This window comes from Pan paniscus, chromosome 16 (genome assembly GCF_029289425.2).
Source record: "Pan paniscus chromosome 16, NHGRI_mPanPan1-v2.0_pri, whole genome shotgun sequence".
Taxonomy (NCBI): domain Eukaryota; kingdom Metazoa; phylum Chordata; class Mammalia; order Primates; family Hominidae; genus Pan; species Pan paniscus.
Window position 1 is genome coordinate 73,413,409 of NC_073265.2, and position 27,989 is coordinate 73,441,397.

General features: G+C 51.7%; 2 pseudogenes; one reads left to right on the forward strand and one right to left on the reverse strand.

Moving 5' to 3' along the window:
* Positions 1–17,484, forward strand: part of LOC117976088 (golgin subfamily A member 2-like) — a 61,350-nt pseudogene extending 43,866 nt beyond the window's left edge.
* Positions 1–27,989, reverse strand: part of LOC117975951 (chondroitin sulfate proteoglycan 4-like) — a 45,650-nt pseudogene that overhangs the window by 12,494 nt on the left and 5,167 nt on the right.

Consider the following 27,989-nt stretch of genomic DNA (forward strand, 5'->3'; position numbering starts at 1 on the left):
AATTCTCCCGAGGTAGAGGGGAAGGGGAAGTTCTGAATATCCCTTTTACATTGCTCTATCTCACATTGAAGTCCTTTCAGGGAAGAGTACTTAGGGTGGTAGTGAGCAGGCTGTTGGGACAATTCCCAAGAGGCAGGGTTATAAAGAGGGGGAACAATGTGGGTAGGAGAAGGGTCTGGGACAACTGCCTCTGCTTGAGGTGGAGGGAGGTTAGGGGTATTGGACGGGGGAAGGTGGTGGAGGAGGTTCCATGTGTTGGTGAGCTGTCTAGGAACAGGGACCTTATCTTTCTCAGAGGAGTTAATTTCTGACTTGCTTTTCAGGATTGATTCCTGAGTCCAAATGAAACAACAATATTTTATCATTTGCTGCTTTTTCTTGTATTTAGTCCTTTCATTCTCTTTCCAATATTTTAGCATAAGCCCTAGGGGACTATCAGGAGGAATGTTATTGTTGCTAGCTTTATCCTTTTTCTCCCCTGCATTACTTGAGGTATTTCCCATCTTGAAAAGGGATTGGGGTGAGGCTCAATTTCCCCTACTAGAAATTTCTTCCCAGTTACGAGAGGTTTGTATAAGGCTCAACCTCTCCTACTGGAGATTTCTCACCTTTCCTTTCCTTTCCTAGAGGCTCAACCCCCCTGCTGGAGGTTTCTTGCACTTTTCTCCTTTTGCTTCGTCCTTCTCTGGCTGCTTCCCTCACGGGAACGTTGGTTTCCTCTTAGCAATGGCTGTTTCAGTAGAAACCCCGACCCAGACTCCTTTACAGAAGGGCTGCCTTAAGCTTTATAAGGTGACCACAGAACTGCAGATCTGGACTGAACACTTGCTTTGCACTCAATTGTGTGTCTCAACACACACTTTCAATCTCCAAGATTTCCCAACCACCAAGAAAATACTTTGTCGCTCTTGTGATGTTTGTTACGTTGGTCTGTGCACATAGTTACCTGGTCACCATGGTATGTGAGGATCCTTTTCTCTTAACTTGTTGGTCTGTTCCTTTCCAGACTGCTGAGAGTCCGGGTTTATTCATCACACTGGGTGGGTCCTGATCCCTCACCATGAGGCCACCTCAATGAGGCAGTGGGATGCTTCTCCTCACTATTGGTGACTGGAGACCCTTTTCTCAGAGGAGAATGGGAATTCCGGACGAGCCCCCAGATTGTTAGAAACAAATGATCAGGCTGGGCGAAGTGGCTCGCCCCTGTAATCCCAGCACTTTGGGAGGCCAAGGCGGGCGGATCATGAAGTCAGGAGATCGAGACCATCCTGGCTAACATGGTGAAACCCCGTCTCTACTAAAAAAAAAAAAAAACAAAAAAATTAGCTGGGCGCAGTGGTGGGTGCCTGTAGTCCCAGCTACTCAGGAGGCTGAGGCAGGAGAATGGCGTGAACCTGGGAGGCGGAGCTTGCAGTGAGCTGAGATCAAGCCACTGTGCTCCACCCTGGGTGACAGAGCGAAACTCTGTCTCAAAAAAAAAAAAAAAGAAAGAAAAAAGAAACAAATGATCAGTGCTGCAAGGAAGAACCAGCACTCAGGAAAAAAAGTTTTCTCAGCAAGACAACTTACTTCTGCAAAAGAGTGCTGTTTGCATTAGTCACGAATGCAAGAGCACACCGAGCGGGATAGAGCAGGAGTTTATATCCCTAATGCAGTCCCTACCTCTCTGTCATTCCCACATGGGCTGGGGTCGGACTACACAATCTAAGCAGACCTGATTTGCTATGGCGAATATTCTCCCTAATAAGGAAGGGAGAGGGAATGTGAGTTACAGGTTGGGACTGATGGGAAGAGTTGTTTACAAGGCAGGTAACTGAGCAGATAACTAAGCAGGTAAATAGGGGTGAGAAGGTACAGGGAAATTGTTCTTAGGAACAAAGAACAAGGAAGTTGAACAGGTTAAACCTTTGAAGAGGAACTTACTGTACCTAATAAGTTTTTTTGATTGGCTAATTAAATGTCTATTCATTATTGCCAAAAAGTGCCTACCCCAACAACAAGATACCAAATTTTAGAAAATGTTGGAGCTCTCTCTGAATCTAGGAGGAAGTGAGTAGTTTAGCTTTTATTTAGTAGTTAGGACCTTAAGTAAATCACTTTTTTATTGTGTTTCTGTATAACATAGATAATATTTTTTGCCCTGCAAGAGAGCATATAGAGGAAAGCTCTTTGGCAGTGATACTGTGCCCTATGAATAAAAAAGTGATGGTGTCATTTGTGGCTGAATAACAGTTTATTTTGAGAATGCTTTATGACAGCTTTTCATGGGAAATAAAGCAATGCTGTTAACTTCATCTTGCATTTTTCTCATTTTTACTATGATTAAAAAGTAGTCAGCTTGTACAAAGGAAAGAAACAAACCTTGACTCAGGAGCCTAGGACTTTTTCTTTGGTTTGCCCTCCTGGAACAGATTACCTTTCCAAATTGAATTTGTGGAGGAGCATTGGGAAATATCAGAAATGTCATATTAAGCACCTCAGTGGTACTTTTAATAGAGGAGTTATTCAGAAATTATACTAGGCAGATAGAGAGGGTAAGGAGGCCTCAGTAAGGCTTTCCTTTTTAATAGAAACAACTCCAGAAACATTTCTTTTTCTTTTCTTTTTATCTTTTTTTTGGAGACGGAGTCTCGCTCTGTCACCCAGGCTGGAGTGCAGTGGTGTGATCTCAGCTCACTGCAGCCTCTGCCTCCCAGGTTCAAGTGAATCTCCTGCCTCAGCCTCCTGAGTAGCTGGGACTACAGGCTGCCAAGCTTTGATATGCAAATACCAGTGCTTAGAAACTGTGTCCATTCAACATGGAGATTCCCACCCTCTTCTTCTAGTCACCACCTCAAGGTGACACCTCCAGATGACCCCACGTGTGCAGGACAACATGGTGACCTACATTTGCATATTAAAAGGCTAGGGTGGGAGGGCCACGTTTTTCTCGGGCTACATGAATGACCTGCCTGGTCAAACCAATGCCCTGGGCCCTGTGCACATCAGACACCACCTCCTCCAGCCTCCCAATATAACCGAGTACTGTTCTGCCACACAAGGGGCTTTTTCTCTGTTCAGACCCCCCTTTTTCTGTACTGCAGGGAGCCTTTCTTCTTTCTTGCCTATTAAACTTTCTGCTCCTTAAAACCACTCCTGTGTGTCCATGTCGTTTAACTGGCGTGAGACAAAGGACCCCGATGTTTCTCCCGTTTTCAGAGCCATATCACTTTGAGTCCAGAGGAATTATTTTCATTTATCTGACCAATTTATAATATAGAGTCAAATTCCTAGTGGTTATCCTCCCTCATCCCCATTTTTATAGCCTTCCTTGAAAGGAACAGGTATATGAAGAGGACACAGGTTTCCCTTTTGTGAATAGTATATCCCTTAGTATCTTGATTTTTTTTGGTGGGAGTCGGGGGAGTTAAACTTACTTAGACCTGGTAAAGGGCAGTATTTGATACATGTCAGCTAGTTTAGGGTTAGGGAATTGAGTTGAATGGAGATAGTCACTGCCAAATGTAAAGCATGACTGGAGAGCCACAGTGATGAAGCCAGGGTCCCTTTCTCCAGATCCTTTGTAACAGTATTATGTGATCTCTTCTAGAAGATTGTTCTGAAAGATAATGCCAACTCGGAACCTAGGAAACCATCCAGTGGGTTTCTGCAGCTTAGGTGGTTCAAATCCTCATCAGCACGTTTGTTTTCTCTGCCTCAGTTTGCTTACAGTGATGTTCTCAGTAGCTGTAATTGCTGTCTTTGAATACTTAAGCATTTTTTTTTTTAGCTCACAGGGGTATGTGTGCATTTTTCTTTTACCAAGTGTTAGAACTTTGACTCTGCTTTTGTGGGCTCTGGTTTAGCAACTTGGTTGTTTAGTTATAAAATGATTAGTAGGGAAAACCGTGGTGTGTGTGTGTGTGTGTGTGTGTGTGTATGTGTGTGTGTGTGTGTGTATTTTAAGTTTCTTTTGTTCTCAGAGCACTTAGAATTTTATATGGAAATTCTATCAATTTACTTGATTCTCCACCCCACATTTCTTGAACAGCAAAGTATGAAGGTAATGCGTCCCATAACCAGCCTTCAGAAGAATTACAGCTGCTGTATCTCTGAACTTCCAAGAAGAAGTTTGTGCATCAATTTTCAAAAAATTATGAAATCCCTGAAGATAGCTGTGTTCTACATTTGGAAAGATACAAAAACTGAACCTTCTAGCAGGCAGTTTTGCTTGCTGGTGCTTGAGATAGAGCCACACATTGGTCTCAGTGGATTTGTGGAGAAAAATAGGTACAGAAAGTTATTTCTAAATGAGACCAAAAATCCTTTTCTTAAGCAGTGACAGGTAAAGGGGTTGTCTTGGCTAATATTGAATTGTGTTGCCCTTGATTGAGACAGTTTTATGGTGGGGATGGTAGTGGTGATAAACTTGTTTGAAATTTGTCCACCTATAGTAAGCTTTGTGGTAGCTGTCACAGACAGCTTCATCCTCACAGGCCCTAAAATTACTATAAAACTAATAGAATGGAGGAGAAACAAAGGACCTGAATAATTAGATGCTTAGATAATTGTTCTGTGTTTTCATAACAAGTGAAAAAGAGCAGTGTTAGAAGTACTTAAACATTCCATGTAAGGAGCACTGCCTGAATTTATATTGTGATTTTAGAGCATCATTCACTGTTTAAAAACAGGCATATTGTGGGTCGTATTTTAAAGACAAATAGAAAACTTATCTTTTCAAGATGGATCTAAAGCTTAACCTTATCAAAATTACAAAATGTGAAGGATATGATTGAAAAATATTAATGCATAGGTTTAAATATTGGTCATCATTTTAGATGTCTTTCAAAATAGGTTGTCTCTTAAATATTAAACTGAACAAACATTGAACTTGTTGTAGAGTTTGTGCTCAAGGTTAAGTTTCCTGGGGTGATGGATATTTGATAATATGGATAACAAAAAGTTCTTAAGAAATTTAGAAAATTTTTAGGCAAAACTAGAAAATAATACTGATAATTCTACCACTCAGAATGTACCACTGTCAGAATTTTGTATCTTTCAGTCATCTGCTCATCTCTTTTCTCCTTTGCTTGTATGTGTTCCCTCTCCCTTAAAAAATCAGATTTTTTTTTGTAATCTGCATTTTCACTCAACAATATTGTAGATCTGTGTCATAAGTTACTCCTCTACAGTGCCTTCAGTTATTGTGTGCTTTGTGTTGGATGACTGTACCATCTAGTCTTTCGTGTTTCCTGGTACAGACTACATAGGGGTGAGAGTGTGTGTGTGTGTGTGTATTTTTTTTCTACCTTAACTAATGCTTCGGACATCAACAGGTAGAGCTAAATCCTTGAAACCTTCCAAGTGGTGGCTTTCAGTTATTGCTGAATTGGTTTTTAGAGATGGAACAAATTATATTGTATGGAAACTTTTTTTTTTTTTTTTGAGACAAAGTCTCACCTTGTCACCCAGGCTGGAGGGCAATGGCATGATCTTGGCTCACTACAACCTCCACCTCCCAGGTTCAAGTGATTCTCTTGCCTCAGCCTCCCGAGTAGTTGGGATTACAGGGGCCTGCCACCATGCCCGGCTAATGTTTGTGTTTTTACTAGAGATGGGGTTTCATCATGTTGGCCAGGCTTGTCTCGAACTCCTGACCTCAGGTGATCCACTCACCTTGGTCTCCCAAAGTACTGGGATTACAGGCATGAGCCACCATACCCAGCCTTTTTTTCTTCTAGGTACCAGCTTTTATTTATCAGATTGGTAAAAATGTTAGAAAGCGTGCAATGAAATGGGCATTTTCACAGTCGTGGCAGAAAGTATAATTATCTTTGACTTTCTAGAAAGCAGTCTGGCATTCTAGAAACTTGCCTAACCTCTTCCCATTTAGACAAGATGAATTCTGACAGGGCCAGCCTTGTCCCTGTGATTCCATATCTCCCAGAAAGAGAGGTCTAGTCTCAGGGAAAACCCAGATTTTCTTGGCTTAGCCCACCTGACAGCTAATCACTGGAAATGGGGTGGGCCGGTAGAGTCCTTTGGTCAGGTTTTGTGTCAAGAGAGGGATGTGGAAAGATGGGAGAGAGGTAGCAAAACTGGCCTCAATGGAACTATGTAAGTTAACATAGAATGGCAAAGGAATGTTTCTTCCAAGGAAGAAATTCTAGGGAAGGAATAAAGTAGAGGGGAAGGCAGCAGTTCTCAAAGTTTTGGGGTCAGGATTCCTTTACACTCTTAAAAGTATATTGAGGGCCCAAGGAGCTTTTGTGAATGTAGGTTATATCTATTGGTATTTATCACTAGAAATTAAATCAGAAATACTTAAAATATTCCTTAAAAGCTCACAAAATATTGTTATAAATGCTTTTATGATAAGAAAATTTCTAAACCCAAGGTAGTACAGTCTTACATCTTTTGCAAATTTCTTTGATGTTTGATATGTCATTTGTACCTGCATTCAATTTATTGTGTGATATTTGCTTGAAAAATTGTGAACAAAGGACAGTCTTATACAGATAGGCATTTCAGATCATTATGGATATTTCTTTTTTCTTTCTTTCTTTTTTTTCTTTTTTTTTTGAGATGGGGTCTTTCTGTGTCTCCCAGGCTGGAATGCAGTGCTATGATCACGGCTCACTGGAGCCTCATTCTCTGGGGACTCAGGTGCTCCTCCCACCTCAGCCTCCAGAGTAGCTGGGACTACAGGTGTGTACTACCCCACCTTGCTAATTTTTTGTATTTTTTGTAGAGATAGGGTTTTGCCATAGGTATTCAAATAGAAAGTTTTGTTTTTGTTTTAGTATATAAAGAAATATAACTTTCCATGTTGGAAAAATTTTTAAAACCTTTTTTTAATTATAAAACTCATAAGCAACCATTGTTGAGAAAATTGGTAAAGTACAGAAAAGATAAAAGAAAAAAATTAAAGTCTCCCATAATTTCTCTATCTAATATAACCACTATTGACTGTTGACATGATGGCCATTTTCTACCAGTATATATGTTTTCTTTGCTGTTAAAATACATAACCCTTACACATATGTTTAAATAGTTGAGGTCATATTCCCTATAGTTTTATATTCTTTTTTTTTTTTTTTTTTTTGAGACAGAGTCTCGCTCTGTCACCCAGGCTGGAGTGCAGTGCCGTGATCTCGGCTCACTGCAAGCTCCACCTCCTGGGTTCCCACCATTCTCCTGCCTCAGCCTCCCCAGTAGCTGGGACTACAGGCGCCCGCCACCATTCCCGGCTATTTTTTTGTATTTTTTAGTAGAGATGGGGTTTCACCGTGTTAGCCAGGATGGTCTCGATCTCCTGACCTCATGGTCTGCCCACCTTGGCCTCCCAAAGTGCTGGGATTACAGGCGTGAGCCACTGTGCCTGGCCCTTTTATATTCTTTTAAAAAGTATTTACTGTATTTTCCTGTGATGTCATAGTCTTTATAGAAAAATAATCATTATTTTCAGTTGACATGATTGTTTACCTAAAAATATCCAAAGGAACCAACTGAGAAAAACAATTTTTAAGATTACTGGTTAAAAGTTCTTTTATATAAAAATCAATAGCCTTCCCCAATGTTAGCTATAATCACATAGAAGATATAGTGATGAAGTATTTTTTCAGGTATTTCAGCAAAAATTAAATACCTAGGAATAAACTTAGATGTGCAGGACTTTTATCAAGGACAGGACAAAATTTTGCTGAGTGGAATGAAAGATTTGCATTCTATGTTCCTGGATGAGCAGATTTCATGTTATAAATATGTTAGTTATCACCATGTCTTCATATTAATTTGTAAATGTAATTTCTGCTGGGCACAGTGGCTCATACCTGTAATCCAAACAGTTTGGGAAGCTGAGGCGGGTAGATGACAATTAGCTGGGTGTCTGTGGCACACACTTGTATTTCCAACTACTCCTGAGGCTGAGGTGGGAGGAGCACTTGAGCCTGGGAGGCAGAGGTTGCAGTGAGCCGAGATCATGCCTGTGAACTCCAGCCTAGGTGACAGAGTGAGACCCTGTCTCAAAAAAAAAAAAAAAAAAAGAAAAATGTGTGTGTATATACATATATTTCATATTTTATAAATATTTATATATATAAATTATATATATACATTTTATATTTTATATATAGTGTGTGTATATATATATACACACACACAAATTTCAGTACAAATTCTGGCAGATTTATTTTTGACACTTGACAAAACGACTCTAAAATTTGTTTAGAAGAATAAATAATAAAAATTAATAAAGTATAGACTCTTTCAACCAGATAGTAGTAAAATATTGTGGACTATTCCTGGGCCAGACAGATAAAGGCAATGGAAGTTTAGAACCAGAGTCATGCAAACGAGAATTTAGTATAAGGAAAAGGTGGTATTTTAACTTAATACTGAAAAGATAGATTATTCCGTAAATGGTTTTAGGAGAACTATTTGAGGAAGTCTGAGTCTTAACTCCAATTTTTGTCAAAATAAGTTACAGTTGGTTTAAACACATCTATTCTTAAAAATTAGAACAGAAGAATATTGGTTTGAAGATATTTTAAGAGTTAAGGCTGAGGCTGGGCACAGTGGTTCACGCCTGTAATCCCAGCACTTTGCGAGGCCAAGGTGGGAGGATTGCTTGAGCCCAGGAGTTTGAGATCAGCCTGAGCAACATAGCAAGACTCTTTCTCTCTCTCTCTCTCTCGATATAGATATACATATAAATATACATATACAAATAGAAAAAAAAAGAGTTAAGTTTTGTATGGAGAGCCATGAAGATAAGAGGTAAAAATTAAAGGCTTGATGGACACATGTTTACATCTCCAGCAAGGGGGTTGATGGGAAAGACTGATAGACATAGCTCCATTACTGCTACCTCCTTTTAGGAAGTTGCTTCTGAACATCTAAAGATATCAGTTTTATAATAGAAATGAGTTATTTTTCAGTGTCTAAAACATCACATGAGATACATACATACATGCATACATACATAAATATGTTTATAAAGTTAAATGAAATAGGATATAAAATTGGGCCTAGTGTTTAAAAGGTAAATATATTTACATGAAGGAGAAAACAACTCACCTCCCACTCTTAGAGCCTCTGCCAGTTTATCATAGCCTAGTTTCTTGAGAGAATAAGCTACATGTCTTCACCTTTTTTCACTGAGCTCATTATAATCTGGATTCTGCCTTCATCGTTGCACTAAAATTTATCTCCTAGTTGTCAAATCCAGTGGCTCCCCTCTTAGTCCCCAAATTGACCCCTCTGCAGTATTTTGATACTGTTGATCCTTTGTTGAAACATTCCTCCATTCTTAATGTCCACCAATAAAGAGTTGGTTAAATAAAAATTATAGTGTACCGTTTTATAATAGAATATTCTGTTGTTCTGTTGTGGACCAAAAAATGCAGCCAGTCTTTCCATAAGAGCATGTGCAAACTTCTAAGATATATTAAGTAAAAAAGTAAGGCATAAAATATTGTGTATAATCTGACCCCTTTAGTACACAGTGTAAAAACATCTGTGTCTGTGCTTCTTTATACTTACTTTTTTCTCCCCTGGTGAATACAGGAAACTGTGAATAGTACAACACAATTAAAAAAAAAAAACTGTGTGTCTGCTGCACCAGGACCTGTGATAATTGGGTATAAAAGACATGTCCCTGTCCTCTGGGAAGGGACATGATAATCAAATGAGACTTCTGTCGGATTCTTTTCTCCTGTTTTGATCTTATCACCCTGCCTTGGTCTCCTCCGATCTCTTCTTCCTTGTCCTACTTCTTTCTTCTCTTCTCATTCTGTGCTTTCTCTGAGTAATCTTTGACTCCCGTTACTTAAGTCATGACCTGTGTTGCAGGGACTCCTAAATTTGTATTCATCTCCAGAGTTTCAAACCCATATATCTGTCTGTATATCATATATTTAGGGAATCTCACTTGGAGTGACATGGGTGTTCAAAATGATGATATTTAAATTTTCACGTATCCATCTCCTAGCACTCTATCTAGTCACATATGCCTAAACCTGGGAACTGTCTTAATATTCTTTTATATACACCTGTTCTGACCCCCCCCAAACTAGTAAATTTCTGAGACCTGTCCTTCTGAATGTCTCTTACAATTTTCCCTGTGATCTCAGTTTCTTCCTCCCATCCCTCAAATGCGTTGTGTGTGTGTGTGGTGGGGGAAGAGAGTAAAATTGAAATTTGTGGAAAACGTACTAGCCTGTCTGTCTTTCTTTCGAGGTGAAGTCTCCCTCTTGTCCCCCTGGCTGGAGTGCAATGGCACAATCTTGGCTCACTGCAACCTCCATCTCCTGGGTTCAAGCAGTTCTCCTGCCTCAGCCTCCTGAGTAGCTGGGATTACAGGCACCTGCCACCATGCCCAGCTAATTTTTGTGTTTTTAGTAGAGACGGGGTTTCATCATGTTGGCCAGGCTGGTCTCGAACTCCTGACCTCAGGTGATCCACCCGCCTTGGCCTCCCAAATTGCTGGGATTACAGGTGTGAGCCACCATGCCTGGCCACTACCCTGTCTTGTTGCTTGGTATGACTCCACTACCCTGCTGCCTCTCTCCCCGTACAGCAGCATAATTTAGGAATCAGAGAGACTGAGGAGGATATATATTATTTAGGTGCACCGGCCCAGTCAGATTAACATCTAAAGGACTGAGCCCTGAACAAAGAGTCAGGTTACCTTTTAAGCATTTTGTGTCGGTCATTATGCCGACAAGGTGTCCGCACTAAGTTCAGTATCAGTATGGTGACCTCCTGGGAACAGGGGGCCATCGGGTTGCCTAAGGGTGAGAGAACTGGCTCAGGTCAGAAGGGGAGCAGGTCAGAATTCCTGCACCAATCGGTAGTGGGACTGTGCCTGGGCAATATAGCAAGATCTTGGTTCTTAAAATTCAAAATAAAGAACAGCTCATTCCCCTCTGGGGAGGGGCTGGCTCAAGATTACACAGTGAGTGTAGGGGCAGAGGTGGGCCCACTGTACCTCCCTTGTTGGGTTGTCTGAGGACCCCTCTGGCCACCCCCCACAGGAGATGGAGGAGGACATCTGGACAGTGAGCAGGAGGCGCCTCGGCCCATGCCGAACATCCCAGGGGACCTGGAGAGCCGGGAGGCCATGGTGAGCCTGACTTTCCCTGCCCCTACTTGGCCACCTTCCTCTGTGGTCCCTCCGAAACCCCCTTATGTTCTTGGTTTCCCCGCCTTCTGATTTCTGTGGACTTTCACTCCTTCCGGGAGCCAGTGGTCAGACACCATTTCACCTGTGACCAACAGGTGCACTCTGTGAGGCCCGAAAGGAAGGGGCTATGCTCCATCTCCCTGCCCCAGTTGTTATGTGTATACCCCTACAAGAATACTCACCTCTTGTCTTCAGGTGGCATTTTTCAACTCCGCTGGAGCCAGTGCCCAGGAGGAACAAAGGGTGTGCTGCCAGCCCCTGGCTCACCCAGTGGCCTCGTCCCAGAAAAAGCCAGAGGTAGCGGCCCCAGCCCCAGAGTGGGGGTGAGTCTGTGTTTGGGGAGACCCACCGGGCCCTGCAGGGGGCCATGGAGAAGCTGCAGGTGAGTAGGTCCTGGCATGGGCCAACAAGGGGGGCGGGGGGGCAGGACAAGGCAGGTGACTCCCGACATGTGACCCCATTATTTTGGCTCCACAGCGACTTTATGGAAGGAGAAGGTGGACCTGAAGGAGCGGGTAGAGAAACTAGAGCTTCAATTCATCCACCTCTCAGGACAGACAGACACCATAGTGAGCGAGAGGCTAGGGCACCGCTGGGGGAGCTGCCAGGCCGTCCGAGGGGCCCCAGCATCTGAGCCATGTCCTCCTGCAGGAAAGTACATCAGCCAGGGGGCAGTGTCAGAGACGCAGCACTGGGAGAGGAGGACATCGTCAGGCTGGCCCAGGACCAGGAGGAGATGAAGGTAGGGTGTGCAACATCTCTGTGGGGGTGGGGGTGGGGGTGGGGGTGGGGGTGGGGGTAAACGTGAACGTGGGTGCCGGCACCGGCATGGCAGCTAACACCCCTTCCTCCAGGTGAACCTGCTGGAGCTGCGGGGCAGGTGTTGCAGTTTGTGGGCGACCACAAGGAGGGGCATGGCAAATTCTGACCATTGCCCAGAACCCTGCTGATGAGCCCACTCTAGGAGCCCCAATAGCCCAGGAGCTTGGGTGTGCTGACAAGCAGGGTGGTAGAGTAGAGCCCTCAGGTGGGGTAGGCATATAGGAGCAGGGGAGGATCGAACTGTGCTCAGATTCCCACCCCCCTCCCTCTCTCTGAAGATCTTTGTGAGGTGAGCCTCACTGATAGCGTGGAGGCTGCACCAGGAGAGGACAGGGAGGGTTCTCCCCACGACAACCCCACTGCACAGCAGATCCAGCAGCTGCTTCCTGTAATGCAGGACTCCCCAGGAGCACCCAGGCATCGGCAGCAACCCCTGCATGCCATTCTTTTTGGGCTCCCAAGAACAGGGAGATAAACACCACCATCATCTAAGAGCCGGGGAGGGGAAGGCGTAGGTGTGGGCGTGGCAAGGTTCCTGGAAAAGAGGGGCTGGAAGGGAAAGGGGAGGAAGATGGAGGGAGAAGCTGGAGCTTCATAGGTAGTGCCTGGGGGCTGCGGCGGCCCTCCCCACCCCACACACATTGGCCTCTCTCATGGCACCCAGGCAGTCCACCCACAGTTCAGACCAATGCTCAACCCCCCCGGCTTCCCTCTTCTCTGGTCACCCCATCTTCCAACCCACTGGCCCAGGGCCACCTCTTGCTTGGGGAGCCCCACCCAACAGCCACCAAGCCTGACAGAAGGAACACTGCTTGAACCAAAATGGTGAAGCTATAAGGGATGGCTGGCTGGAGTGAGTGCCAGAGGCCCCTCTCTGGGCAGTCAGAAAGCCCAGGGTCCACTGAAGGGACCCTGGGGAAGGCAGGGAGGGCAGGTAGCTAGATGCCACTGGCCATAGACTTATAAGTCTAAGAGGGGAGCCTCAACTGGTTGGCGGGGGGCTGCAGGTTGCATAGGTGAGGCTGGGCCCTTCCTGCTGGGAAAAGCAGAAGAGGGAGACTCCGTGGCAGGAAAGGCAGGTGGGCTCGCTAGGCGGAGCTCAGCTGGGCCAGCAGGCACTGTGGTCCCCTTGGCTGAATAGCACAGGTGACCCCTAGGAGCAACAGGCCAAGGTCCGTGAGCCTGCTGGCTGGCAGTAGTGCTTCAGTAGTGCTGGCCAGGGACCCAGCCTTCAGTCACACGCTAGCAGCTGTGATGGTACCTGGGAGGGAGGGAAGGGGGCTGTGTGTCCTTGCATGGCCTATGAAGTGTGTTGTGGGATAACCGTGTGTATTGGACTCTCAGGCTTTTATCCTAGATCACCACTGGATTGCTGACAGATAGAGGAGGTGGGACCCTGACTATCACCCCTAATCTGCAGTGGATTTGGCTCTCGGCACTCCCAGGCTGGGAGCTGGATACCTGCCCTGGCAGCATGGCTCAGACAGCATGACAGGTACGGCGTGCCCAGGATGATGTGCCCAGGCCTCTGGCTGCCTGAGTCCAGCCCCCCACACAACCCCCTCCAAGCTCCCAGCCCCTACACCATAAACCATGAGCTCTGTGCCCTCTCTGATGGTTCCACATCTGCCACCTTGGGCATGGAGCCTGTTGTAGGAGCCCCCAGGCTCAGCCATGGAGACCTTGAGCAGTGGCACTGAGTCCTGTGGCTGGCAGCGAGGGAAGTGAGACAGCCAGCAGCACAAGGACAGAAAGAGGAAAGAGCAAGTCTGCAGCTCTAGAAGGGAGGGGCAGGCAGCCTGGCTCTGAGGCTCCAGGTATGCCCCCTGTGTGGAGCTGGGGCAGCAGGGCAGGCAGACTATTCATGCAGCAGGCAGTGAGGCATGTACCTACCATGGCTGATGCTCCTCAGGGGCCATTGATAGTGATTCTGAAAGACAGCATCAAATCACATGGCAGGTCACATGCATGGGTGGGGCAGGCCTGGGGGTGGCGGACACACGCACACGCCAGATTGTGCACACACATGCTGTGAGGCCCCACGGCCCGCATGCACACTCTTAACACATGCCCACAAACAACACGCATACGTCGCCCTCCCCGCCACCTCCCAATGCCCAGCACTCCCACCGGCCAGCACGTGCCGCATGGATCTGGGGCGTGCAGCCACTCGGCACACTGAAGTACATGCGTGGGCAGAGTCACAACACAGATGCTCACCCGCACACAGAGGCATTTGCACCAACTCCCTGCACACTCGTGCCTGGCGTGCTCAGAGGACCACCCATGCTGCTCAGGGAGACAGGGCTTGCTCACTAATGTCCAGCTGTCATTTCTCCACCTAAGAGCCTTCCATGGCTCCCTACTGCCTACAGCGTTGAATCCCAACAAGTCATACTCTTTGGACTTTGAAGGTTCTCCACCCTGTGCCCCACCCTCCCCACAGAGCTCTTCCTCATTCTGTCCCTGTTCCCTGCTTTGGCCAGTGGCTATCCTCAATGTGACCCACACTACACCTCTGCCCACACTGCAGCTCTTTACCCAGTTACCCTCCAGTTGCTCGCCACATATGCCTATCTCAGTCATGCCCCGGACTGCATTGAAGCCAGGCTGCCTTGAAGAAGCTCTCCCAGACAGCCCTTTTCCCCAAGGCAGGGTCATGATTTGCAAAAGGTTTCATGTGTGTGTTAGCAAGACTGGAGTCAGAGCAGGCATCAAACTTTACATCCCATATGTCACACCTCACCATAGACCTGGGTGCCAAATAGCCTGAAGAGTCTGAACTCACGTTGGCAGTTAGGAAAGTGCTCCTACAGCCGCATCTGCGGTTAACATAGCATCCCTAGGGCCACTGTCTCCCTTGATCCCCACAGCCATCCTAGGAGAAAGGCAGAATGTCATAATTTGCTAAAAGGGATGCTGAGGCTCTGGGAGGGAAAGGGACTTGCCTAAAGCCCCAGGGTGAAGCAGCATCTCTGGACTCCCAGTCCAGTGATCTTGCCCAATACTTTGCTGCTTGCCTATACCCCTCTAACTTGGTCAACAGCACATCACAGGGCAAGCCCCAATCCCTGCTTCATTTTTATATATGGGCGCTGGTCCCACAGCCCCACTCTCCAGCCATTTGGAAACAAAAACAGATGCTATTGTTCTTCGTTAGAGAACGTGGCCAGTGGAGACAGGGCACACTGGAAATCAGAGTGAATGTTCTTGAAAGAGGGTCATGGGTCAACAAGGCCCAGCCAAAGGATGCAGTAGAACCATTTTCCTTAGAAATCTTTGGGAGTGAAGTAGGCTTCAGCCACTCCCATCCCTGCCCTTGCAGCTACCACTACCCCATTAGTTTAGACAGGGTCGGGCGGGGAGGAGTGTGGAGAAGAAATGAGCTTGCCTGTGGCCCCCAGGCTCCTTCTATCCTAGCTCAGGTCTGGGTGCCATTCTTACACTCGTGTGCTCGCTCACGCACACATCACACACCTTGCTGGTCACACAGTCACAGACTCACCTCTGCTCCTGTGGTCCAGTGGCTGGACACCCCCTGGGATGGCTCAAAGGAGTCAGGACTTGGAAGTGGGGACATCAGGGTAGCCGAAGGAAATCCACACACCCAGAGCATCTCGGAGTTCAGACTCTCAGACCTGCAGTAGGCGCCCCCGGGACTGGGCTAGGAGTTGGACGGAATGGAGGATGGAGGACAGCGAGAAGAAAGGAAGAGAAATGCAAAGTGTGGGCAGCCGCCAAGAGTGAAAATAGAGGGAAGTGTCATGCAAGTGCTGGACAGAAGGCGGCAGGTGGGACGAGCCCCACAGCCCCCTCCTCAAAAACGACCACCTCCAGGACTCAGTGCTCCCTGGGGGGCAGGCTCTGCCAGCCCTCGGCCACACGTGGCTCCGGCACCCATGGTCCCAGTGCCTTGGATGGAGACGGCCAGTTCTGGTGGCCAGATGTGGTGCTCTGGAATCCAGTCCCATTTCCTTCCTGGCCACGCCTGTCCAGCGGCCTCTTCGGCCGCATTCAGCCCCTACTTACCTGGGGACCCCGGCTGGGGCACGAGAGCACCAGGGGGGTAGGGCCCAAAGGGATCAGGGGAAGCCTCTGGCCTGGAGGGTACAGGGCACGCTTCCCCAAGGGCGGACCTGGCAGGAGGAAGCCCAGGAGCTGGGCCCTGCCACCCAGGCCGGGCTAGGGACATGGCAGGGCCTGGGCATCCTGGGGCTGGACTTGGGCGACCTGGGAGGCACAGGGGAGAGATGGGCGGCCCCGTCCCAGCGCAGTGCCGGCCACACCCATGCACCGAAGCTCCTCCCTGCCACACCCCAAGGCGGTTGCCGGAGCTTAAGCCCCACCCCCAGTGGCGAGAACATCCCAGCTCCACCCCGCCCCGCAGCCAGTGCTCCTTGTCAAGCTCCCCCCGTCACTCCAGGTGGGAGCCACCCCGGTGAGGGGGGTGTGCCACTTGCCCCCAGGGCGCTCCTCTGGGCATCCCGGGTGGGGGATTTTGGGGCCGTGGGGGGCAGTCTCTGGTACCTGTGTTCGTCAGGGATGCTCTGCACCTGCAACCAGGTGTCGTCCACGGGCGGGGGCATGGGCATGGTGACAGTGGTCCTGTTGATGTCACTGATGATGCTGAGCGCCTCCTTCAGCGCGTGGTGCGTGTGCAGCATCTCGTCGTGCTGCTGTGCCTGCTCTGCCAACTCCTCCATCAGTGTGTTCTGGTTCCCACACGAGTACATATTGGCCAGTGGCTCCGAGATGATGAACTCCGGGGTCTGAGAGTGGGCAAACAGGGAAGAAGGTTGGGACCTGGTGCCTGTGCCGCCCTGGCTGCCTTGCTGGGCCCTTCTGGGACTGTGCGCTGGACTTGGAGCCCCTTGGAGTATGGCTTTTCACACGGGCTTCTATATCGCTTCGACTGGAAGATCCACCTCCCCACTGCCTTTTCTCACTCAGATGGGGACACCGAGGTCTAGAGGAAAAGACACCTGTCAAATGTCACAGATCTGGGAGGGGACTTAAGACCTATCACGCCAAGAGGACACCTGTCTACTCAGTTTTTTTTTGGCGGGGCGGGGGGCGGTGATAGGGTCTCGCTCTGTCACCAGGCTGGAGTACAGTGATGACTGCTCACTGCAGCCTCCACCTCCTGGGCTCAAAGTGATCCTCCAACGTCAGCCTCTCGAGTAGCTAGGACTACAGGCCCATGCCACCACCAAGCCCAGCTATTTTTAAATTTTTTGTGTGGAGACAAGGTCTCACTATGTGGCCCAGGCTGGTCTCGAACTCCTGGGCTCAAGTGATCCTCCTGCCTCGGCCTCCAGGAGTGGGAGTTGGAGTTGATGCCTGGATACAGGAGCTCTGTGGGTGGGGGTGAGACAAAACACAGGGTCCTGAGCTCTGGGGACCAAGCAGTGTCCTCTGGTGAAAAAAATCCTGGACTTGCTGGCAGAAGTTTTGCCTCTTACTCGCCATGTGCTCTGAATACATTTACCTGCCCTCCAGGAGCTTCAGTTTTCTTACCTGAAAAATGAGGACACCTGACCCCTTCCCTGCCCAGTTCAGTGTTGTGCGACAGGGTTGCTGTCAAGACAATACCCAGTCCTGCCCTCCTCCCTGAGTGGGCCAGGTAGCCCATGTAGCCTCTTCCCGGCTTTCTTGGGTGGCACTGCCAGCCTGGCCCCCTGGTGCCCATTCAATCTAGTCCTTCATCTTGCTGGAGCATGGGGAAGCTCTGAGTAACATGGGACTATAGAGTGCAAGAGGGTTGCTGATGGTCTGGTCTTGTGCCCTCCTCATTCCTGGGCATTCTTGACAAAGGCTCCCAGCAACTGAGGGTACGCAGCAGCTGTAGACACCAGCCTGATGAATATCTCATTGTGGGGAGGGCGCCATAGCAGGAGTGGAGCTCCAGGGAAATACAGAACCGAGGCCTGGGAGGTGCTGATGTGAGAGGCCCAAGAAACCTCGGCTTTGCACTTGCTGAGTACCATCTGCACCTCTCAGGAGGGAGAGCGCCAGGCTCAGGAGGTCCTTGCCGAAGCAAGGGAGCTTGAAAAGGGGGCTGGGGTGGGCTCTGCCATTTTCAAGGGCTGACAGGGGTCCCCTCTGGAGGTACTTGGGGCAGTGCTGCGTGCCGTGGCTCCTGAGTGACAGAGTCAGCTCTGCGCCCCACAAGACCGCTCCCTGCCCAGAACTCACTGTGATCATGTGCTGGGTCCAGATGCTCAGGCAGCCTCCTGATGGGAGCATCAGGTGTGCTGCCTGCCCAGGACGGCCCACAAAAGAGTCTGCCCTGCCCTGCCCTGCTATGGAACAACTCCCATTCTGCCTTTGGGGAGAGGTGTTCATTTAAACGATGACTGGGCTGGCCCCCATGGCACAATTACCACAGAGAGTCTGCCACTACCCGTGGCTGAGAGCTCTAGTTCTTCTCTGAAGCTACCAGGACAGATGAACAGTGGCTTCCCCCTTTTGGCCGACTCAGCTGCCTTTCATCAGCTCATCTGCTCCTAGGATCCACTCTTCCTCTGGCTGGCACCTGATCTGAGCCCGAGGCTCACACCTCTGCCCACAGGCCCCAGCAGCTGCTTCACCTCCGACTCCATCCCCCACCAAGCACTGCCCCTCACCAGCTACTGGGGTGCCACTAGTGCCCCTACATGGTTCTCCCTCTCCAGACCCTCGGGTCCAGCTCTAGCTTCCTTCGGGAAGCCACACCCCAAGACCCCAGCCCTGCTCTAGGGCCCTGTATCCCCGACTTCCTGCATTCTTCTCCCTCCTTCTGGGAACATGAACTTGCCCTGCCAGCCTGATGACTCCTAGAGGGCAGGACACCAGGTCCTGGACCATGGCAGGCCTGGGAGTGTCTGCTGCCAGTGATGCTGGAGCTGGTGCCCATGTCCACATGATGTCCATGGCACAGTGGCCACCTGAGGCTGGGCGAATCTGAGTGGTGGCTGCAGAGTGGGGCCCTTACCTCTACCTGAGTGAAGTTCACCAGGTCCTCCCCTGTGCTGTCATGCTGGGCGTGGAAGAGCCGGCCTAGCTGGAGGCCCCGCACCACATGGTAGAGCAGGAGCTGGGGGTCGGTGCCTGCTGGCTCTGAGGCTCTGGCTGCTGAGTGGCTGGACGGACTCTGCCAGAGGCAAAAGGGGCCATCAGCCTTTGTGATCCAGGCCGAGGCCTGTGGCTGCAGAGAGGCAGTGTGACCCTGGCATGCCACCCTCAGCTCTGCCCCAGCCCCCCGCACCCAGGAACGCCCACAATCAGCACACCCATCTGGGCAGTCAGTGTCCGGCTGCCCTCCAGCGAGTGAAGCACTTGCTTCTGGGCCGTCACTCAGAAGCTAAGTGTCTGGAGGAAGTATGTTCACCGTCAGAGAGGCCAAAGTGGATGCCTCCATCCAGGGCTCCTGGGGACAAGGGTGTTGGGTCCAGCTGGCCTGAACTGGCTCCCCACCTCAGGGTGCCCCTGTGGGCAGCAGAAACCTGGGGTTCGGCCCTCAGCACCCACCTCTGTGTGAGAACAGCACGAGCCCACCATCCAGCTGGGTCTGCATGAAGCTGCGCACCTCATTGCCCGGCACCACCCACCGCACTACCCACCCATTGCTGGGCTGCTTAATGGTGTACACCAGGTCCTTGGGCCCAGAGTAACCATCCATGCTCCTCAGAGCCTCTGTAGGGATGGGCACGGTGGCCCCCTCCCACATCTGGGGACACAGGCCTGTGAAGGTTCTGCCCTGCCACACTTACCCACCCCTTCCTCCCCAGCCCTGGGCTGCCACCAGGGCTCCAACCCCACTGAGGCTCAGGCCCTCAGGTGGCATCAAGGCTGGCGCTGCTGTGGCTCCCCTGCACAAATGGCCTCCCTGCATTCACCTTCCCTGTCACCCCAGGGTAGGCCACCCTCCAGGCCCAGCATCCCTGCTCTTCATCTGTCCTAGTCCTGTGTGTCCCTCAAGACCAGCTTGTGTACCCAACCCAGGAAGGCCCTAGCTCTTACCCTCACCAAGTTCTCACCCCCAGAAACCCCCAACGCTGACCAACAGTGCTCCTTAATCTGTCTCACTGGTGGGGCAGCAGTCTCCTTTCAGACCCTCCATGTGTGCCTGGCAGGGGCTGGGCACAGGTAGGAACAGTGATTTTAGAAACGAGCACTCCTTCCAGCTAAGGGAGGGGTGGGAGGCGCAGAGAGCTGAAGCCTGATGGTTGGCACTGTCCTGCAGCACAGAAGCAGTGCTGGGATGGGCCCAGGTGCTTCCAGAGCAGTTACGGGCCCTCCTCGTGTTGGGCAAAGGGGGCCCCTTTTCAGGCCTCCCACTAGCAAGCAGAACAGGCACCTGTTCCTGAGGTCCTGGTACCAATCTTGCTGGGTCAATTACTTGTGGGCAGTGCTGCAGTGGGACTCACATGCCCAGAAAGCAGCCCTCTGGCATTCCTGGGCTTCCTCCCCTGGCCGCAGGGAGCCCTCAGGCCGAGCCTTGGCAAGAGGGGCCATACTGTGGGAGGCAGGGCCCCATCACTGGGCTCCCGGAACAAACACGGGTAGATGGCACCACCTGGTGGCCGCACTGCCACACAGCCATCCCAGCCTGTGGTTCCAGGGTGCTGTGTCCCACTCTTCTGTGGCCTCCGCACCATGAGGCCACCCCCTACAGGCACATCCTAGACCACCAAAGCCCCCCGGTGCCCCATGTCAGAGACAGCCCAAGTCAGCCCTCTTGCGGAACCTTCAGTGGCTTCTGCTGACTGGGGAGGACGCACCCCAGAAACTGGTGTTCAAAGCCCTGCCATGTGGGCTTAGTAAACCCATGCCCTTTCTGTTCCACCAGAACTACTTTTGCAATCATGGAGAAGTTCCATCCCATGTCTGGGCCTCAACTTCCACCTTTGCCAAATGGGGGCCCTGCTCTGCTGTGGACAAGGGGCAGGAGTTTGGGAAGCCAAGCTGAGGCCTTCACTTGCTGGGGTGAAGGTGGGAAGCTTAACGGTCCCACCCTGACGCCAGCCCTTAAGGGCTTGTAAGTGATTGTTTCAGGTGTTCTGGTCCTAAGCCACAGGAGAAGGAACAACAGAGCCACCCATGGCTGCTCAGAAGTCTGCCTACCGTACTTGCAAATGTCCAATAACAAAACCTCCCACCTGTGTTCTATTTCGGCACAATCTCACATCTCTCCTTCCAACAACTGCGTGAGGCACACAGTAGTGTCCTCATTTTGCAGAGGAGGAAACTGAGGCTCAGAGAGGGGGAGATCTGTGCCGGGAAGTAGGGGACATTGGCCTCTTTCTCAAAGCAGACATGGGGGGTGGTCCCAGGAATATGCTCACCTGCAGGCCTGAGTTTGTATGAGGTCGGGGGTTGGCCATTGACGGCAGGATGGTGACAGTGAAGGCCACAGGATGGCTCTGGCGGTCCATCTCAGAGGCATTAGCCATCAGGACAAAACCATCAGTGTCTTGCTCCCATCGTGCAGGTACTGGATCAGATGCTCTTCCACCTAGGGGCAGGCCCAGGGCTGGCAGTCAGGCCCCAGCAGCACCCTTCATGTTCTGCCTTTGGGTGCAGGAAGAGACTGACCCTTTTAGGGCCTCAGCTTCCATTGGTGGAAAATGGGGACCATAAGTTCTGGTTCCCAGAGGAGTTGTGAGGAAGAAAGGGGATATTTTATTTTATTTTGAGACAGAGTCTCTCGCTCTGTTGCCCAGGCTGGAGTGCAGTGGTGTGATCTCGGCTCACTGCAACCTCTGCCTCCCAGATTCAAGCGATTCTCCTGCCTCAGCCTCCTGAGTAGCTGGGACTACAGGTGCGGGCCACCACACCCGGCTAATTTTTTGCATTTTTAGTAGAAACAGGGTTTCACCGTGTTAGCCAGGATGGTCTTGATCTCCTGACCTCCTGATCTGCCCACCTTGGCCTCCCAAAGTCCTGGAATTACAGGCATGAGCCACAGCGCCCAGCCCGAAATACAGCATCTAAAGCATAGGTCTTTCTGAAATGTGACTCCCTGTCTCCTCTCTGTATAACCCCTGGACTGGGAGTCCCCGGGCTTCCTCCACTCTGCCCCCAGAGCTGGGCTGCAGCCCCTGGGCCTCTCTCACAGCCGTACCTCTCTGCAGCAGAAGGTGCTGAGGGTCCTGGCTTGAGGCCCATCCTCCTTCTGCAGGGCCCCATGCCGGGGTGGCTCCAGCACCTGCAGGCTAAGGCCCGGGAGAGTGGGGAAGTAGGACCTGGCAACGCGGAGCAGTGGAGGGGCCAGGGTGCAGCTGCCACTGTGCCCCCTCTACTGCTGAAGTTTTGTGCCCCCAGTGGGGATGACAGCAGGCAGCACCTCCAGCTCCACGTGACGTCCTCAAGGGGAGCACCCAGGCCGAGGCCACATCCAGCAAGAAGGCATGGCTTCAGGCCTCAGGGCGGGAGTGCAGGTAGAGGATCCTGCCTGTGTCCACTGCCTCTTGGGAGAAGCTCTGCACGGGGTCCAGGCTGGGTGGCTCATCTGCCAAGATGCCACGCAGCACCATCACCAGGTAGCCGGCACTCAGTGGGCTCTTCACTGAGAAAACGATGTCTGCTGGCGGCACTGCCTCCTGGGCTACCTGGTTAACAGAGGTCATGAGGACTCACAAGGGAATGCAGAGGAGTCTCAGAGGGGCCCACTGTGGCCCTAAGCAGCCAGAACAGCCTTGATCTTGCTCCACTTATTTCCCCAGATACCACTGCTCATTTAGTGACACACACACATGTGGGTTCACACACACAGCAGCCAGACATGCAGCTGGTCACATTTTTTGTTTTTTTGAGACAGGGTCTCACTCTGTCACCCAGGCTGGAGTGCTGTGGTGTGATCACAGCTCCCTGCAGCCTCAACCTCCTAGGCTCAAGGGCTCAGCCTCCCAAGTAGCTGGGACCACAGTCATGTGCCACCATGCCTGGCTAATTTTCAAATTTTTTGTGTAGAGATGGGGTTTCACTGGGTTGCCCCAGCTGGTCACATGTTAATACCCACCCCACACATGGTTACGGGGTGTCGGTCACACAGCTTGAGATGCACTCCCTCAGGGAAGTGCATAATCACATGTCCCCAGACTCAGTGACACAGACATATGAGTTCATCAGATGCTGATGCAGTCACACAGGTACAGGTACACATGCGTGTGTGCACACGCACACACAGGCCCCCTGCTCAGGATCTGTTCAGGCCTGTGGCTGGTTTGCTGGCAGCATCCTCCCCAACCCCTGCTATTACCACCCAGGACCATCAGAGGGTGCCCTGCCCCACCCCACCCCACCCCTCCTAGAGGCACAGGCACCCCCAGCACAGGCCCTACAGAGCTCACACCCCAAAGGCCACATGGGCTCCCTCACCTGATGGGCCATCCACAAGAGGCTAAACTGCCTCCAAACTCACATTCCTGTTTTGTGCCTTCGGCTGGAATGTTCCTTTTGGAATACCACTCCCCATTCTCTGCTCCTAATGGCCTGTACTCTTCAGAGCCCGGCCCAAACACTGCCTCCTCCCATGAGGCCTTCCTGATGCCAGATCTGCTGGCTCACCATGGGCCCCAAGCTCCAGATGCAGACCAGAAGGGTCTCCGAAATAAGCAGTGTGGAAGAGTAAGGCTGAGAGCGGGCAAGGACTGGCCTGAGGTCACAGGGCATGTCAGATCTCTGGAAGGCCCGTGGCTGCTCTGTGGGGTTCCTGGGTAAGCAAAAGCCCTTGGCAGACCCTCCTGGTCCTGGTCTGGGCTCTGAGAAGAGAGCAGGCTACACAGGGGTCTGAGAGGCAGCGGTCTGTCTCCACGGCCAGCAATCCCAAAAGTTCAGGACCTGTGATGCCCTCCCAGGGAACTGACTGCAATGCAGATTCTCGGGCTCCACTTCAGAGATTCTGTAGGGCTGGGTGGCGTCCAGGAATCTGCATGCTCAGCCATGCCATGGACATGAGTGGACACCAGCTCTAGAGGCACACACAACTCCCAGGAGGATGGGTGTACAGCAAGCTCCCCAGAAACTCTTGGGAACACAACATATATGGGAGCACATCTGAGGCACGTGCACACACGCAACCTGGGACCACCACAGGTACAGCCTAAGTCACATGTGTTCCCGGCATGGAGGCTGGGAGGAAGGCCCTCTACCTGGTCCACACCCCGCTCACCACCTCCAGCTCCTCACCTCCAGCTGGTCCCTTCTGATCTCAGCTGCCTCTCCCTGGAAGATGTAGATTTTCTTGTGCTGGGCCAGCTTCAGTGGGGCTACTGGGCCCTCTAGGGCAATGGTCACTTGTAGGGTGGCATCTGTGTGTGGTCCCACATCCATTGAGAAGGCCAGGGTGTTGCGGGAGCTGAGGCTGCCATTGTGGCCATAGAGAACAGCCCCAACCAGCAGGTCCTGCTGAGAGAAGGCTGTGGCTGGCTGAGTGGCTTGGAGCAACTGTCCCCAGTGAGGGCTGTCTGTGACATGGTAGTGGGCCTCATCCCTACTGCAGATGTTGAGGTTGGTGCCCAGGTGGAGCTCGGCCATGTTGATGGTACCCTGGCCTCCTTGAGGAACCATGAGGCCGGAGCCATTGGCCACACAGAGGTAAGGCTCCAAGGCCTGCACCTCCAGCACCGTGATGGCCTGGTGCTGCCCATCGGACACCTGCAGCGGGATCCAGCCGTGGTCAGCCTGAGTGTGTGAACAGGACTCGCCTCTTCCTGAGGCCCCTCCTGGATGAAGCGGCAGATGGGCTGCATGGGCTCATCCGTGGCCATGATACTGCCAGAGAGGAGGTCCTGGTGGGTCAGCACCAGCTGGGCCTCAGCAAAGCCCGAATCAGCATTGCTGAAGGCCATGTTGTCTGTAGTCAGCAGCTGCCACCTACCCCAGGCCACATGGAAGACGCAGCTGATGGTCTGCATAGGGGCGTGGTCATTCACAGGCTGGATGGCCACTCAGAAGACACCCCATACCTCCTCCCAGGCCACGTCACCACTGCTCTGGTCCTGGTGGCAGCAGGAAATGGGATATCATCTTCTGTGATCTCGGAGTCATCATGCTGCTAGACCAGCTGGCCATGCATCAGGTCTCCATTGGTGAAGGATGTCACCATAGTGATCTTGTCTTGTGTCCCACGCCAAGTCAACCTCCCATGGCGGGGCTGCTCCATGACCTCATAGAGGTACCTGGCACTGTTGAGACTCTTGATGAAGAGCTGGTCAGCAGAGAGGACACACTCACCACCCTCGGGCACCACGAGGACAGGCATGTCTGGGTCACCACCAATATGGATGGAGAAGGTACAGAGTGGGGAGAAATATGGTGGAGCTGTGACATGGAAACAGAAGGTGTCCTCCACTGCAACTGAGGCATGTGCCATGGCCCCATAGGTCACCTCTGCAGCCTGTACGTCATCCTGGGTGAAGCCCTGACCGTCTGACATCATCGTGCCCTGTAGTTGAAGGTTGCCTTTCCTGGGAGCCTGAACCACCTCACAGTGGAAGGTTGGGGGGCTTGGGCCTGCCTCCTCCAGGGTGGCCTCCAGGTGGGCTGTGGTGAGGGCCTCCTGCTGGGTGTTCTGAGTGTGCAGTGGCTCCAGCTGCAGCATCCACACAGTGGCTCTCTGGATGGTCACTAGGAAGGACAGATTGCTCAGGATTTCCCAGCTCACCTGCACCTGCAGATCCAGGTTCTCCACGGTGTCCTCGGTGTAGTGCTGTGGGTCAGTGCTCAGGTACCTCACGTGGCCCTGCTCCACATCCTGCTGGTGGAACGCCTGTGTGGCCCACCACTCAGCATCCTCCACCCCACCAGCCCCCTGCTTCTGCAGCTCCCTGAACGGCAGGCCTCCGGTGACACGGAACAGCACAGTCACATCCTGCCCCACGGCGTTGGTCTCCACCAACAGGTTGGTAGGCAAGATGGGCATGGCAGAGCCCTGGGCCAGATGCAGCCCTGTGCTGCGGTGGATTTGTATGGCCGGCTGGACAGCCACCACCTTCAGCATGGCCGGGGGGCTGGCCTGCAGTCCATTGCTGACGCGGAATGTCAAGTCCTGTGTAGGGCCACCGCAGTGGACATAGACTAGGCTGTTGGCCTCCAACTCCCAGCAGGAGAACTCAGTCACCAGCTCCCCAGGCTGGTCTCGGTGCTCCACGGGGAGGCCAGAGGGGGTGCCAAGGAGCTGGAAGGCGAGGCCCTCACAGGCAGAGTCCAGGTCATAGGCGTGGAGAACCTCAGGCCCCAGAGGCTTCTGTGTGTTCCAGGATCACCATAAGGCTGCCATGTGGGAAGATGATGTGGGGTGGGTCATTGACAGGGTTGACCTGGATGGGCAGGAGGTCTGTTTGGCCCCTCCACAGGCATGAGGGCTTGGGCACCCAAGCCATCACTGACACCTCCAGCACCAGCTGGTCAGAGGTGTCCTCAGGGCCATCGTGGATGAAGCGGGCCTTGCAGTTCACCACGTCCAGGAGGGTGAACATTTTTCATGCCTGGGCACCCAAGACATCCAGCTCGAGCTCGCTGTAGTGTGCCCCTCAGGTCACGCTGAACAGCACCTGGGATTTACACAGTTCAGCCTCCATCAGCGCCAGCATGGGCTGCACATGCCACCACTCAAGCCAGGCTGTGCCACCCTCGGTCACCACCACTGCGCTGATAGCAGCTGGATGAAATTGGCAAAGACAGGAGGTAGCCCTGGCTCAGGCACGCATGGCTCAGCTAGCTCCACGGACAGCCAAGCCTCGGGAGCCAGGGTGGAGAAAGCTTCATAATGGCCGTAGGCATTGTCCTCATACTCCTCCACCTCCTCCAGTCTGCAGCCAGCCACCATGTTGTGCGTCAGCAAGGCTTCCCACAGCCCCTGCCTCTAACCATTGACACTGAGGTCTTCCACGCAGCCAGCCCAGCAGGGAGGCATTGGCAGCCCCTGGTGTCAGGCCTGAGCGGTGTTCCTGGAGGTGACGAGAGGCCTCTGCAACCAGCTCCCCAAGAAGGAGACTGTCACGTGGCTCCAGGTAGCTGAGGACTCCTTGGTTCAAAGTACGTGTGGGGTACTGGTCCATGGAGATTTCTAGCTGGTGAGTGTTGATGTGGATGCTGACCTTGTGGGGCTGTGCGTCAGCCACAGGCACACTGTTGAGGAGCAATACAGTACCCTGGCCCTTCTCAACCATGGACCACAGGTGGCCCTCAAATATGTCCACATGGATGAAGTTCCCATGCCAGCCTGCTGCCTGGAAGGCCAAGGGTGCCTGCCAGCTCTGTGTGGTGAGTGTAAACTCCAGGGTTCCTTCATCCTGAGTGCCCCAGGCAGGGAAGGCAGCCAGAGAGTGGGGCCCAGAGAAGCCCAGGGCCACATCGTCATTGGCAGAAAACTCTTCAGCACAGCCCTCATGCTTATTGGGGGTCAGAGGCTGGAGGAGTCTGCGGCCATTGAGAGCGGCTGCATGGAGGCAACCCCTCAGGGGATGGCTGGTTCCCCTCAGGTAGGGCAGGCCAAGTCTCCCAGTGCTCCCAACAAAGAGCCCATAGGGGACTTCTAGGGGGGCTCCCAGGACTACAGAGGAGGCATTCAGAAACCCATTGACTGACAATGTGGGCCAGTCCTCTGAGACAGTCAGAACTGTAGTGTGGGGGACGGAGTCACTCAGTAGAATTTCTGCTGGGGTCTGCAGCCTCAGCTCCTCCTGGCCCAGGACAAGCCTGACCTGAGGAGAGACGGGGAATGGGAGATGGGGGGCAGCACTTTGAATCCATCATTTCCCTTATAAAAGCACAGTGGGTTCCCCACAGGGGGCCCCAGAGCAGAAAACCTAGGACAAGGGCCTCTGGTGCCACTCCTCTTGCCTTCCTGCCATCTCTTTATTCATCCTCCAAACACTCACCAAAGGAAACTCTGGGCCAGGCCTGGATGGGCTCTGGGGACCCTGGTGTGAATCAGATGTGGTCCTTGCCCACAAGGAACTGACATATAGCAAGATGCTCTTCTAGAAACCCAACCTGTATTTTTAAATTCTCCTCC